Below are 13739 nucleotides of genomic sequence, written 5' to 3' on the forward strand. Positions count from 1 at the left end.
GAATGTCATAATTGATTGAGGCACCCACTTTTCATAGATGGCAAGGAGTTGATGTTAGTAATTTTATGACATCATTAATACCTTCCATTAAATTTGACACAAATGACTAAATCAATGCTTTTTAGAACCAGGGTTATGACTTGATCTAATACCACTTGAGGGCACATGCCTAATTTCATGGCAGTGAGTCATCCCTTCTTACTCACTGAGGCTTTGTCCACAAGGAGCACGGCAGCAGCACATCAGAGACATCCAAGCTCATTCCAAGAGCAGCACACACCTCTGCAGAGCTTCTGGACTGCAAACTCTCAGCTTCTGTGTTAGGAAAATATCACACTTGGCTGATCTCATATACAGTTTCCAGGTTTAAAACCAGAGCACTGAACACCTCTGCAGGGATCTGATGTGATTTTCTGGGCTGGACACTAAAATATCTAAATAAAAAAAAAACCAACCTCATGTAAATGTCTTGTTTGCAGTGGGAAAATATAACATACTAGAATATGGCTTGAGGAACACTAGGAATTAGGACAGTATTAAATGCATCATAGCAAGAGGGATTGCTAAATTTAATAGTATGTCAGATAGTCACGGTTAAATCAAGGTTTAGTTTTTGCTAACACTGAGCATAATCTCTTTGAAGAGATTGGTTTTGGGTGGGCTTTTTTTGTTTGTTTTTTTGTTTGTTTTGGAGTTTTGTTTTGTTGTTTGTTTTTTTTCCAAAAAAAAAGGAGCTTACATGTAACAAGTAATGGCTAAACCAAAACATATTTCAGAAAAAACAAATGAGGACTTGTACTACTGTAGGTCATTGGGTCAAACAACTTTGTAGTCTTCATTCCAGTGTTTACCTGGACCTAATGCTCAAATGCCAGCCTTCACTAACATTTGTATTGTGTTATTTACTGCATTATTTAATGTCCATAAAAGCTTTCTTTCCCTTTCCTGCTGGGAGTTTGCTCTGTGTGTGTAGTCACATCTAACACTGCCTCCATTACCTGACCCCTGTGTGTGCACCAGAGAGATGTGATTTTTACTACAGGGCCACGACTGGGCAGGTCACACACACTCTGCAAATTCCTCCAGCTCTCCCATGACCACAGGAGGAGAAGTCTCTGCAAAGGCAGGTAATTATAAAGCTACATAAAGCTCTGTGTGGAGTCCTACACTCCCTACCAGCCACAAAAGGAACAGAAGCTAACAAAAAGAATGATTATAAGTAAGAAAGAGTAGACCTAGCTAAGAAACAAAAAAAATCCTATGAAGTTTTTTCCCCCTTTAGTCATTCTGCATGTAAGAATCACAGTAGAATCAGTACCTATAATGTCAGATTCGGGGGTATTTCATATTCAGCCTTTCAGTGTGCAGGGATTTACATGTAGATCTATAGGACTGAAAATCAGGACAAGAGCCACTATTCAGACCTTGTGCAGAAGCCAGCCAAATGTAATTATAAATGGAATTAAGAAGAGCCATCTACTTCTACCCATCTATTCTAGGATTTTTTTGGTGGAAAAAATGGTCCAGAATATAACAAGCATGCTGAGAATCTGTGTTAGGCATTTCTACACATCTTCTACTCTGCACTTGATTTTTTTAAAAGCTTTTCTTTCAATACTGCCTATCTGAAAGAACAAATTTTTTCTGTCTTTCTTTTTAAAAACAACAGTGTATAGTTAGTTCTCGAAGGGTTAGAAAAGTCAAACCAGAAATTATAGGGAAATGAGCTATTTACTACAATGTAGCAATTAGAAGGCTGAGGTTTGTCCTTCTTGCCACTCTGCACACATATGGTGATCCCAAATGATCAGCCTATATTTTCAAAAGCCACACAAAGTGAATTTCCAGCAGGGCTGTAAAAGGACTGGGAAAAAAATCACTTTGCAAGTCAGTTCACTTTATTTTTGAAAGCTCACCAAGGTCACAGGCCCAAGGAAAGCTTAATTAAAGTCGATGGAAGATGCAGAAGCGAGGCAGAAAGAATAAGATGGCAAGAAAAATCATTTTTTAAAACATATTAGATTATGTGAAGCCAGAGAGGCTTGACACCATCGATTTCAGAAATGGGTTAAAGATAAGGAACCAAGTATTGTAGGAATTACAATGAGGCAAAGCAGGCTGGGAACATCTGCTGCACACATCCACTTTCTCATTCCAAGGGATACAATGAAGGCTAACGCTTAGGGGTGTGTAAACCCAAAAGACTTTCATTTGGAGCCACGTAATTAACCCACAGGGCTACAAGGAGAAAAAAAACCCAGGCCAGTCGTGTTGCTGAGCAAATATTTTAGTTTAGTCTCTTGTTGATTGCTAGGAAAACCCACAATATTTTTCCCCCATACTTCTATATTTTACACAGCCCGTTTTACCCACACCACCATTAGTCCTGGGAAGGGTGTAATCTGAAACATTTCCTGTTCAAGACAACAAACAGCTTTCCAGCAAGCTGAGAAGCTGCCTCAGAAAAGAACAGAAAATGAAACAACCCACAAGTTCAGCCAGCACTTATTATGCATAAAAATATTGGCAACACGCGATTCTTTCATGCAGCTTCTCCTCCTCCTCGTTGTTTAACAACCAAAAACCGCTCCACAGGTAATATGGAGTTATGTATAAAGCACTTTTATACAGCTGCATCTTGTACTGAGTTGAAAGACATAAGGTCAATGCTTGAAGGTGTAATCCCTGTCAACAGAGTAATTTTCACTGTCTGGGTGAAGAGTTTACATCTTAACCTCTAAGACACTTGACTCCTCTCAGCACTCACTGTCCCCCAGCGTGCTCTGCTGCAGGGAGCAACACCACGGAGGTGAAAAGCCACATGCAAAGTAAGGAATGGAAGCTCCTTCCATGCTGTGTGCCAGCCACAGGCAACGAGGCCAATTACAAACTTCAGAAGCCAGCACAAGGAAAAGCTTTCTGAGGGTCTGTGCAGAAACACAGGGGTGTGTGGGAGCCCAGGTGCCACTGAACCCGATGGTCAGGGGCGTTGTAGAATCAAGGTGGGGAAGGGTCCTCATTCAAGGAACCTCCCAAAATCTCCTAGGAAGTTTTTAGCTGAAAAATTAATATGATTATTCCCTTGCTTTTTAAATAGAAAAATAGCGATCTTTTTGCAAAGCACTTGAAAATACATTGACCTGTTTTATAATGCAGAGCTAGAGTCCCTTTGCAAAGCAGAAGAGCTGATTTTAATATGATAAATGCTTTTTAGCATGAGGTAGTGGTGGCTACAGCAATATGAGATTTGTAATCAATTTTACTAGCCCCTGTGTTGTTTTCATACGTGCTTATTGATTATTAGTTTCAAACAGTAATATTTAGTCTGAATAAAACATAAGTAGTCAAGAATCACACAAAGATTTAATTATTAAAAAAGAAAAACAACAAAGGATAAGTCAAAGGGCTGTATGTATACCAACAACTACCATACCTTGACATACCATGTTGCTTCCCTTCCTGAGAATGTGATGATTGCTCAGTGGTCAGATGAAATTAATGAAGAAACCACATCCACCTAAAAATTCTAGAGGATTCTGGAGTTGCCTGATTGCTCTTAGAATTACCTATCTGATTGCTGGCCAAGGAAAGAATTTGACCAAATACCAATGTCGTGATATGTTCAATATTACTACATTTATGAAACCCATTTTCTCTGCTAATTTGACCACACTCTCTTCTCTTGTGCACCACCAGTCAAGGTACTGTCATTACCACTGAAGGAAACCACTGCCTATTAAGTAACACATGAACTATACATCTGCCTCTGCCATTTGTCCTATATATAATCTATGTAGAACAAATAAATGAATTTATTGTTCACAAAGATACTTTCACTTTTCCAAATGCTGCTGCAGTCTGTAATTATCTGGAGATCTTATGTCAGCAACATTTGCCCAATGACATGCTTGAAAATTCTGTTTAGAGAATTAATATTGCTGTTTGTAGTAGGTAACCTTGGGGTATGCTTCTGCTCTTCCCTTTTCTTGATGGTACACTTCATTATATTTAAACACATTCATGGAGGAGACAGACTGAAGCAAAGGCACTTATGGGAAGCCAGGTTAACAGATTAAAAAGTTTGAGCGTTTGGGAGTTTTCTTTTTAACATATTGCAAAACTTGTGTGTTTCTGAGCACCTCTAAATACCTCTGGCCAGATATTTTGGATCATTTTAAGAAAGTTGGCTACAAGACCTAATGGCCAGACTTTCCCTCATGGCAAGGATACATGGCTGTGTGCCATGGAATCCAGCCTGCCTCAAAGGTTTCTGGTTCAGCTGCCCTCCTCACAGACCCCTCTGTCAGCAGAGTTCTTTGCTTGCTTATGAAGGGCATCCATGAATATTTTGGTGTTCATAATCCTACTGTTAGCACTACAAGAATAATATCTTCTTGCTGAACCTTTGGAAGAGTGTGTTTCAGCAAAGATTTGCTTGTTTCAGAGAAGTCTCAGTACATCTTCCTAATTCATTGGCAGATATCACCTGCACAGAAGTGAGAGGCAACAGAAAGGGCAGCAGGATGTGCAGGAAGAAGGAGGAAATTTCTTTGAACAGGTCTCCCTAGATCTTGTTTAGAACTTCAAGGACAAGATTCAAATTGTTTTCAAAAGCATGTCCTTCTCAGGGTGGTTCTGATTAGGAAGAAGTGTATAACTGATTGGGAAGAAGTTTGTAGTGGACAGACAGAAAGAAAGAGAAAAAAACCAATTCAGATAGATCAACAATCACCCCAGGGTGAGGTATAAAAGAATGTGTACAATGTGGCTGTTAAAGATTATTCTATCATGATTCTAAAAAGCAAAATATTACAGAGTTTCATTATTGGAGATACTGAATTGTTCTATTGAGTGCTGAATTTGTATTTGGAGCTAGATAACAGCGGCACCTGGGACAGCAAGGAACTGGGTCATTTAGAGTCATAGAATCATTTAGGTTGAAAAAGACCTCTAAGCCCATTGAGTCAAACCATTAACCCATCACTGCAAAGTTCACCTCTAAATCATGATACTAAACTAAGTGTCATGCCTATACACCTTTAAATACCTCCAGGGATGGTGATTCCATCACTTTCCTGACCACTCTTTCGGTGAAGGCATGTTTTCTGATATCATGAGCCATTCCTACTCTGAGTGCTTCCTAGGGAAGAGGTAGGGGAAAAGGGAAGAGAGAAAAAAGAGCCTTCTGACAAATTTAAAACCAGAAAGCTGTTACTTTCACTTTGACCTGAAATGGATTTGGTATACTACCAAACTGATTTCAGCCTACAACCTGAAAGTCTATTTCTCAGACTTTCGTACAAATAAAATTTCACTCACATGAATACAAATATTTCTGAAGAGATGAACATAAAAATCAATAGGACATGGCCAGGTGTTTCCCTTTCAACATAACTCCAAACATTTGTGATTTATTTTTTCCTTTTATTTGCCCAGCTTTAAGTTGAACCTAAAGCCTAACTATTCACAGCCTTTAGGGGAAAACCCAAGAGTTCTCTTCAGGTAGGCTATAGCAGTGCTCTGTCTACTTGGAAAAAAAATAGAAATGATAGCATTTAGTTTGTTGAGCTTTAAATCCTTACTCTACTCTAAACACTGCACCTTCACTAAAACACATAATCTTTTAAAAATCACCTTAATTTTTCTTCTAAATATTCAGCTGGCCGAGGAGATAGAAAACTTTGGCTTTTTGTATTTTTTCATGGGACAGTATTTAAAATGTCCTGTGTCAGGCTTTGGTAGTCCTCAGAGTATTTCATAATGTGGAAATTTGCCACTGGGCACTGCCTTTACTATTGTAACTCTTAATGGTGGTGATTAAATGAGAGGGAAAAGCCACTTCTACTTTATCTTTAGTTTCCAAAGGATAATGGCTACAGTGCAATCTTAGTGTAAACCAGAGATGCAAAGAGTCTTTGACCCTGAAAGTGCTGGAAATGGATGATTTTTGGAATAATGCCCAGTGAACTGCAACTTTCACAAAGTGAAGAGACTGTCCTATTAAATCTAAAAAGTTGGTCTGGCTAGTGTACAATAGATAGTAAAGTCAAAGAAACAAAGTCAGATTAACTTGCTGAGGCATTTCTCTGCTGGAATGATAATCCACCTTTCACCATGTTCTGCTGAACTACCAGAGTCCTGATCAAACCTTTATGCCCACAGAGGTATGTGAGCAACACAAGGCAAATGTCAGGTGTCAACCCAGAGATCCTAAGGCACATGACAGAATTATTAACACCTAATTTCCCCCTTTTAAGAAAAAAAGGGGCATATATTGTTTAAACACTTGACAGGAATATCCTTTTCTTTCCAGGACTGATATTTTTGGTGCGTGACCCGTTCCTCTCTCCTGTATGAAGCTTCCTGCTCTGTTATCCATGGTGATTCATGGGGAAGAAGGCAGGACACGGTCTGAATTCTACCAAAACTCAAGATATACTTCCATAAAGAGAGGAAATGAGTTGTTATGAAACAAGTTACCGGTTTTTGAACAACTGCTCAGGGCTCAGTCTCTTAGCAGAAACCCCACCAATAATGCTGTTTCTCTGCATTCTGATTGCTAAGTCTAAAGGGGCTTTGTTTGCCCCAAGTAAGAAGCTTGACTCCAGAACATCCTAACTCTCTTCTGAGGAAAGAAGCCAAACCCTTTCTCTCCCTAGTCCTTGTGTTTGTTTCTCCCTACTCCTGAGAACTTGCAAACGGGCCAAGAGCCACGTAACAGCTGAGCTGGTGACAGAAAGCTCAGGTTGCACCAGGGAGTGCGTTCAAAGCTCGTATTAAACAAAAATTATTGGACTTGATCTTCTTCTCTCCACTAAACACATGTGATTCCTTCTCCTTGGCTAGCATCTCACAGAAATAATGGTGGCAGAGCCACATATTGCCCTTGCTTGTAGTCAGCACAGAATGCTGTTGTGTGATTTCACAGATACGCTTGAGGTGCCATTTAGCCATCTCTGTCATCATTTCCCTTCAGCCTCAGGCTGAAAATGAGAATGAAACTGAAACAGGAAATTAGCCCTTTGGTCACAAGCACGAACATGTGAATGGGACCTGTGTCACCAGTGCAAATGGCTTATTCCTGCTCCTCCTTGGAAACGGGCAGGAAAAGCAGTGCCAGACTCCAAACCCCCGTTCTCAGTTTTAATGAGCGTGAGAGAATAACACTGAAAGGACTCACATGTTTCAAGCTGCAATACATCAGGCTGTCAAAAACACCGGGATGCTACACATTGTAATCTTTTCTTGCTCACCATTGCACAGTCAGTACAATTATCTTGTTGCAGCAAATTGGGGGGAAAAAAGTATCAAGAGTAAATTCGTGTTTAAAAGCTATGAAATCTGTATTGCAGGTTGTCCCACTTCCTATTAAAAATAAATAGAGGAATAGTATGAAAGCATTAAATCAGGATGTGATTTTTTTTTTTAACAAGCTTATTTCTCCTCTCCACAGCGTTGCAAATACTTTTGGTGCCCAGTCATGACACAATCTTTAATACTATTGGTGACAATGAAAAAAAAATTAAAACTGGACGAGACCTGCAATTCTAGAAGCAATACATAACAGCGAACAAGTCTGATGGAAAATGCCATGAAGAGTAATTGTTGGCTTGCAAAAATATGAAGGCCAGGAACAACACCGGATAAAGTTTAAAAGATAAGAATATATCGTGGGAGAAAACAAGAAATTGTTTTTCATGCAGATGCTTTTCTCAGTCAGCATAAGATTTTCATTGCATCTTTAAAATGCTAAGTGTACTCTTCAGTAAAAAATAATTAACGGTAAATAATTTGAAAAACTTTACCTCTTTTCAGGTTCCTGGGGTTTATTGCACTTCAAAACTGCCAGGATGAATTATCCACCTCTGCTTGCTCACGGAAGTTCAAGAACCACGTGCAGTACTTGGATACTCCATCACCAAGATTCCCATATCACCTCAGAGGTACAGACCTAAAAGGGCCATGGACAAAAAGAAATAAATGAGGTAATACCCTATCTGGTCTTGTCATTATTATCAAGAGAAGAAAAGTAAGAAGAAAATATTAGAAAAATCAAGCTGAGATTACATATTTGAAACTTTTCCTGAAATTTGTCAACTGTGTTAAAAATAAATAGGCTTCCTTTTGTCAGCAATGGAATATTATTTTGGAAGCTGTGAGGTGTCTATGTCTGCTTCACAACTGGGCTCTTAGGGGGTGCTGCAATGTATAAATATTCCAAAACATGTATTCCCAAGGAATGATCCCTAAATTCAGTTGTCCGAAGTTTCTATCTCGGAATTTGTTTTCATTTTGCTCCTGAAGGACTTTGCAGTGAGCAATGAATGCTGATCTCCTAATGATCCTCCACGGCTGCAGCCTGGTGCAGCTCTGCAACAGATGACTCAGTTAATGCCTCTAAACATATTAGTCTTCACTGTTGCCTTGTTTTGGACTCTGGTTGTACTTCTAGTCAGTCTAGTGGACTTCCAGTGAATTCACATTAATTCTATTGTAAAAACTAACCTCCTGATGGTGCTTTTGCAGCTGCAGTGATTAAAGGACGCAAGACAGATGAATTTTTTAGGATTAATATTATCTCTCTTTGGTCCAATCAAGTAATCTACACACCACTATTTCCACCAGCACCATTTATCCACAGAGAAGCTGGTGTGAAACTGGGATTATCAACTTTGTGTTTCTCCTTGGTGTAAAGTCAGAGGACTCTTGAGTAAATCACACTTTTTTTTTTTTTTCTTGGCTGGATGTTGAGCTGTCACAGACTACTATTTCTGGGTGAAAAGTAGATGTTCTTGTACCTATTCTAAACTGGGAAGCAGCTTCATGCAGTGTGCCAGCTCACAGTGCCAGTGCCAAGGACCTGGCAGGAGATCCACTGGCTGCCCACCAGTGCCAGGACCCTCCCTGGTTTCATGACCACAAAATCATGGGCCATAGGAAGACTCATGCCATGGCAAAGCCACATGCTTGGGTAGACCTGGCTTGTGGCTGAAGCACATAACAGGAGGCACAGGACATCTTGATGCCATGTTGTTGTTTCCCAACTCTGCAGGCAAGTTTATGTGGATAAGTTATGCCCAGAGAGGCATTTCTCTACTATGGTAATGGGAGCCATAAAAGACCTAAAACCATTTGCTTCTGTAATTAAATCATCCATCTCAGGACAACCAAGAAAAAAAACCTGCAAATGGAGACTTTTCAAATTAAGAAAAAATATGTGGGAAATAAATGTTTAAAAACCACACAGGTTAAACGGGTTTTCCTCTAATAGACTGAATATCTTGTTGTTATAAAAACACCCAAACCAAAAAGAAACAACCACCACAAAAACCCACGAAAGCTGAAGTTATTCACTAAGTACTCACTTGGTCTATTCTGTCTGACTTAGAATATGAAGTTTGGAGATTTAAAAACAGATTTGAATGGGTTTTTTAAATTATTATTGATCAGTTTTCTTCCATCTTATGAAAGCCCATCAACAGATGAATGATAAGTAACCATTTCATATTTAGAGCTGTTGGTACATAATTCACATGTACAGAAAATTTAACAGCTGTTTGTTGTTGTTCTTGCCCTTTTAAAGAAGTCTAAAGGGGTTTTTGTTACTTCGCCCTGGTACCCTCCTTCACTTGAAAACATCTTTTCCATTTCGATAAGGCTTCTTTTTTTTTTTTTTTTTAATATGCCATCACGCCACTGTGCAGATTAAGGGAGACATTTGATTATATTGGTGAACCCTGCACAAGGGGCTGCCTTCAATATCAGCGTTTAATCGATTTTATAGACACAAACAATGAAGCCCTTGAAAACCAAATTCATACTTGAAGTGGCTAAGCCTTTTCTGTACATCCCTCTAACTCCAGCATTCAATTCTAGCTAAGAAAGATCACATTCTTCCTGAAGTATTTTTCTCCACACATTTTTTGGTGATTAGCAGCAGAAAGGAGTAAAATGCCTGATGTACCACATTAAGAAGGGTGCTAAGCGGTTTACAAATCTCAGTAATTAATGACTATTTTTATCACAGAGAATATAGATGACTTTCTTATATCTATCTGAAACTCAATATAAGCCTCTATAAGCCTCCAGGCTGCATAATTGGTGCAATAGAGCTGAAAATGAGATGGAGGATATAATACAGCTCAAGTAATCCTGCCTTTAGCTGAAATGGAACAGTGGAGGCTCCGAGCATCCAGAAATGTTGTTTCCACTAAGATTTAAAGCCAGCCAGCTGTCGGCTGCTGCAGTGAAAATTGTAGTGTTATTTACTTTCTTTAGTATACTCCAAATATTTAAAGTGACACAACCATATTTATGGGCATTTTTTTATCTCTAGCAACTTACACAACGTATATGTTCACGTTTTTTCTTGTTCGGGCACAAATGAGTGTGTATTCTTCACAGAAGTTTCAATTCAAGCACTCTGGATATTATCTCAAGTTACAGCACCCTGGAAAAGAAAAATTTGTTTTTACCTCCACTATGCAGTAGCTGTGAGGAATAAAATCTTTTTAAAATTATAATGGGTTTATAAAGGGTTTAGAGAACAGGAGGGAACATAGAAAAGGTTTATGCAGTGGTGACATTTAAAGATTGAAAAAGAGTGCTTGTTATACAGAGACCTGTCTAAATCTGTCAGGTTGGGATTTACTGTTTAGCACATTTACCTCGGATGTGAAACAGAAAAAAGTTTAAAAAAGTAAAATTAAAAAATCCCACATCAATCTCACCTTCTCTTTCATTTACAGTTTGCCTCACAGAGAAGATTTGAATGGACTGATGACAATAATGACAAAATCATTAGTATAAGTTCCTGTAATTCGTTATTTAACTTATTAGTAAATTATCTCCTTTTTGTGTGAGAGCATTGGAAAAACTCCCCAGATGCAGTGTCCTGGCTGAAATACACCTATCAGTTTAGTTATTTTTTTTTATTTCTCCCCCATGGAAATCCTTGTTATTTTAAAGTTATAACAGATGAAATGCAGTCTATAACCTTAGGTTTTGGTTAAGGATTATATCTTTTTTTAATTGTGTGCAAGGAGCCTAGCAGAACAGAGCCCTGAGGCACTGCTGTATAACAATCATTAAATAACATTAAGCCTGTGGCAGGGGAGGAGGAATCAGTACAATCATTGTACATCATTCCTCCCAGATCCACTCTCAGCCTAGAGTGTAGTCCTTGGTCTGCTGGAAATGGCATCTTTTGATTACCACAGAAAAATCCCATTAAAGTTCCTGCCATTACCCCAGTCCTACTGCGTTTGTCCTTGTGACAGACACATTACCACGTTCTGCTTCATCATCTGCATCACTAAAATAAGGACACTGATTTTCTGTCTCGGGGACGTGTCGTGGATCTTGACACTGCTGGACTGAAAATGATGCAGAACAGCAGAACATTGTTATTACTGCTTAATAATGTTGAACAATACTTGGCAGCTTCTTCAGACTCCCAAGTCCTGCTCAGAAAGTGCAGCCACCTCTCAGGAGAGAGGACTGGTAGGCAACCACTAGGCACTGTGCTCCATCCAGATAGGCCATGGAAATAACCTCTTGTAACACTTCTGGAGGAACTGCTCTTGTGCTACAAACCCCACCATCACTTACTGAACACTGGAAACACTGGGACTGTGAGCAGAGACTGTTGGAAGGAGAAGCTTGAAGAGCTGGTGGTATGTGGTCAGTCATTATCACCTCCCTACAAGAGAACACAGACACTTCTCAGTGCCTTCAACCCAAGAATGGATAGGTTAATAAGAACTTGTTCATCCCAGAGACCTTGAAATTCTGTGTTCTGTTGATCATGGCCCAGCCAAAGCATCACTTAGAGTGACAAGAGTTTAGTTTCAAAACTGCAAGGATGAGGCATTCTGGCTTTTGTGGATGGACAGAAGTTATTTGAATGTGCTTCCCCTCACGGCACAGCTTGGAGCTCAAAAGGAAATCTATGCCCTCAAAAGGAAATTTCTTTCTTTGTACTGCATCTTTTATGTATTATTTTGCCTTAATGGTTCACACTGCCAAAGATCTGCTAGGTGTTATACAAAGAGATAATATGGAATGTTATGCTAAAAACTGATTTATCACACTTACTTTAAGCCAGTGTTATCAAATATGTTTTGGTATTCACCGTGGCATACAGAAATGCTTCTCCTTTTTTTATGTTAAACTTCCACACTTTTACCAGCATCAGATTTGAACAGCTTTGCCTGGCTGATTTCTTGGAAAACTGGGTAAACGAGGAGGAGGGGGGAAATGCATTAAGCTGGAGATGTTGTGAACCTCACATTATTTTTTTTGGTCCCCAAAGAAAGACTGTATGAGCACTTACTCCAGGAATATAAGACCACTCTTTCTGAGAGGCAACTCCCCCATTAGGAGACAGGCTTATGGGCCAGAGAAAGTTTTGATGATGTTTCTGGAGCTATGCAGGACCAAGGCAACAGTGGGGTGGTTGAAAAGTTTGCAATATTGCCAGAGAAAAACTTCAACTAAATGAAAAAAAAAAAGCGAGGAAGCAGGACTGAAAATTCACTCTAATAGAAAAAGTAAGAGCTGTCCTTATGAGGATCACGTTCTCTATTCATGTCTTGAAAGAACTAATCAAAGTTTTGATTTTACTGCTCAAATCTCCTCTATTTTTTTCCATAGGTTTTCATATGTTTCAAATTTGCATTTGCAAATACAATCATTATCTTTCTAGTACCACCTCTTTCTGTGGTCTGCTCATGAACACTATCTTCTTAGGATCACACAATTCATTTTTCTGTTTCCTTCTCAGTGTTTTCCCTTTCATTCCTCACCATATTGACCCATTTTCAGGAACAGTTTCTCGTATTGTCAGAGTTTGAATCCAGCAGGATACACATTAGAATTAAGTTTTAAAAATCAACCTACAGGGTAAAGGGACACAAAACCTCTACCTGTCACACTTTCCCTTCCCTGCAACAACAGTTCAAGATGACAATATTGCTGTCTGGATATACACACACACACAGATATTGCCCAAAGTCTAACAGACTTGTCTTACAGGGCAAATGTTCTGTTAACAGCAACTTTTAAAGTTTAGTTTATAGAATTTAGTCTTGCAGATAAATCCAGTGTGGTTCCTAAGCCTCAATAATACTGGATCTCACAATGAGTTATCTACTTCTTAATGTTACAGGAACACTAAATTTGAAAATTTTGCCACTTACCTAAAGACAATGTGTAGCCTAAACTTTTGAAGCAGACTGCTTGCAGACCTCCATCACCAAAGACATATTTAACACATCAGAGTGGATGTAGGAGAAAAAAAAAGAAAAAGAAAAAATACCTATCTGCAGTTGGGAAATAATTATGGGAGGATAGTTATGATATATTATATAATATATTATTAAAGCCATAGAATTGTTGTCTGCTGAGCCTTCTGGGGGTTTAGGTGCCATATAAACTGTAAAAGGGTGGCAGTCCAGGCACAGTGTGAATAATCTGATCAGGTAGCTGAGGGAAGCCAATCCAAGAGGCTCAAAAAAGCTTTTGGGAGAAAAAAAAGAATTAGTTTTCCTGTAAGATTATCAGGTCCAGCTTGGTGCATTAAGTCTCCTGGGATCCCATAAACTCCCTCTCTCGTACTGAAGGACAAGAAGCTCTCACACTGCATGCAGAAGCCTAAAGAGGAGTGTTTATATCTCCCCTCATTTGACCTTGACATGTCCACGGTATCAAACCTGATCTGTGGGAATGGCAGTCTGCAC

The 13739-nt window shown here is 39.1% G+C and overlaps 1 long non-coding RNA gene across 2 annotated transcripts; it reads right to left on the reverse strand.

Annotated features, from left to right (window-relative positions):
- Positions 1–375: 375 nt before the first annotated feature.
- Positions 376–13335, reverse strand: LOC108507668. 2 transcript variants are annotated; one of them, XR_001878221.1, is made up of 5 exons: positions 13200–13335; positions 11611–11701; positions 10345–10450; positions 7806–7951; positions 376–434 (listed from the first exon to the last, which is right to left on the reverse strand). It is a non-coding gene; the product is annotated as an uncharacterized LOC108507668 (long non-coding RNA). The 2 variants fall into 2 exon arrangements; XR_001878220.1 differs by lacking the exon at positions 376–434 and having other exon boundaries at positions 7628–7951.
- Between the last annotated feature and the right edge of the window lie 404 nt (positions 13336–13739).

Source organism: Lepidothrix coronata, unplaced genomic scaffold (genome assembly GCF_001604755.1).
Source record: "Lepidothrix coronata isolate B3197 unplaced genomic scaffold, Lepidothrix_coronata-1.0 Scaffold264, whole genome shotgun sequence".
In the NCBI taxonomy this organism is placed as follows: domain Eukaryota; kingdom Metazoa; phylum Chordata; class Aves; order Passeriformes; family Pipridae; genus Lepidothrix; species Lepidothrix coronata.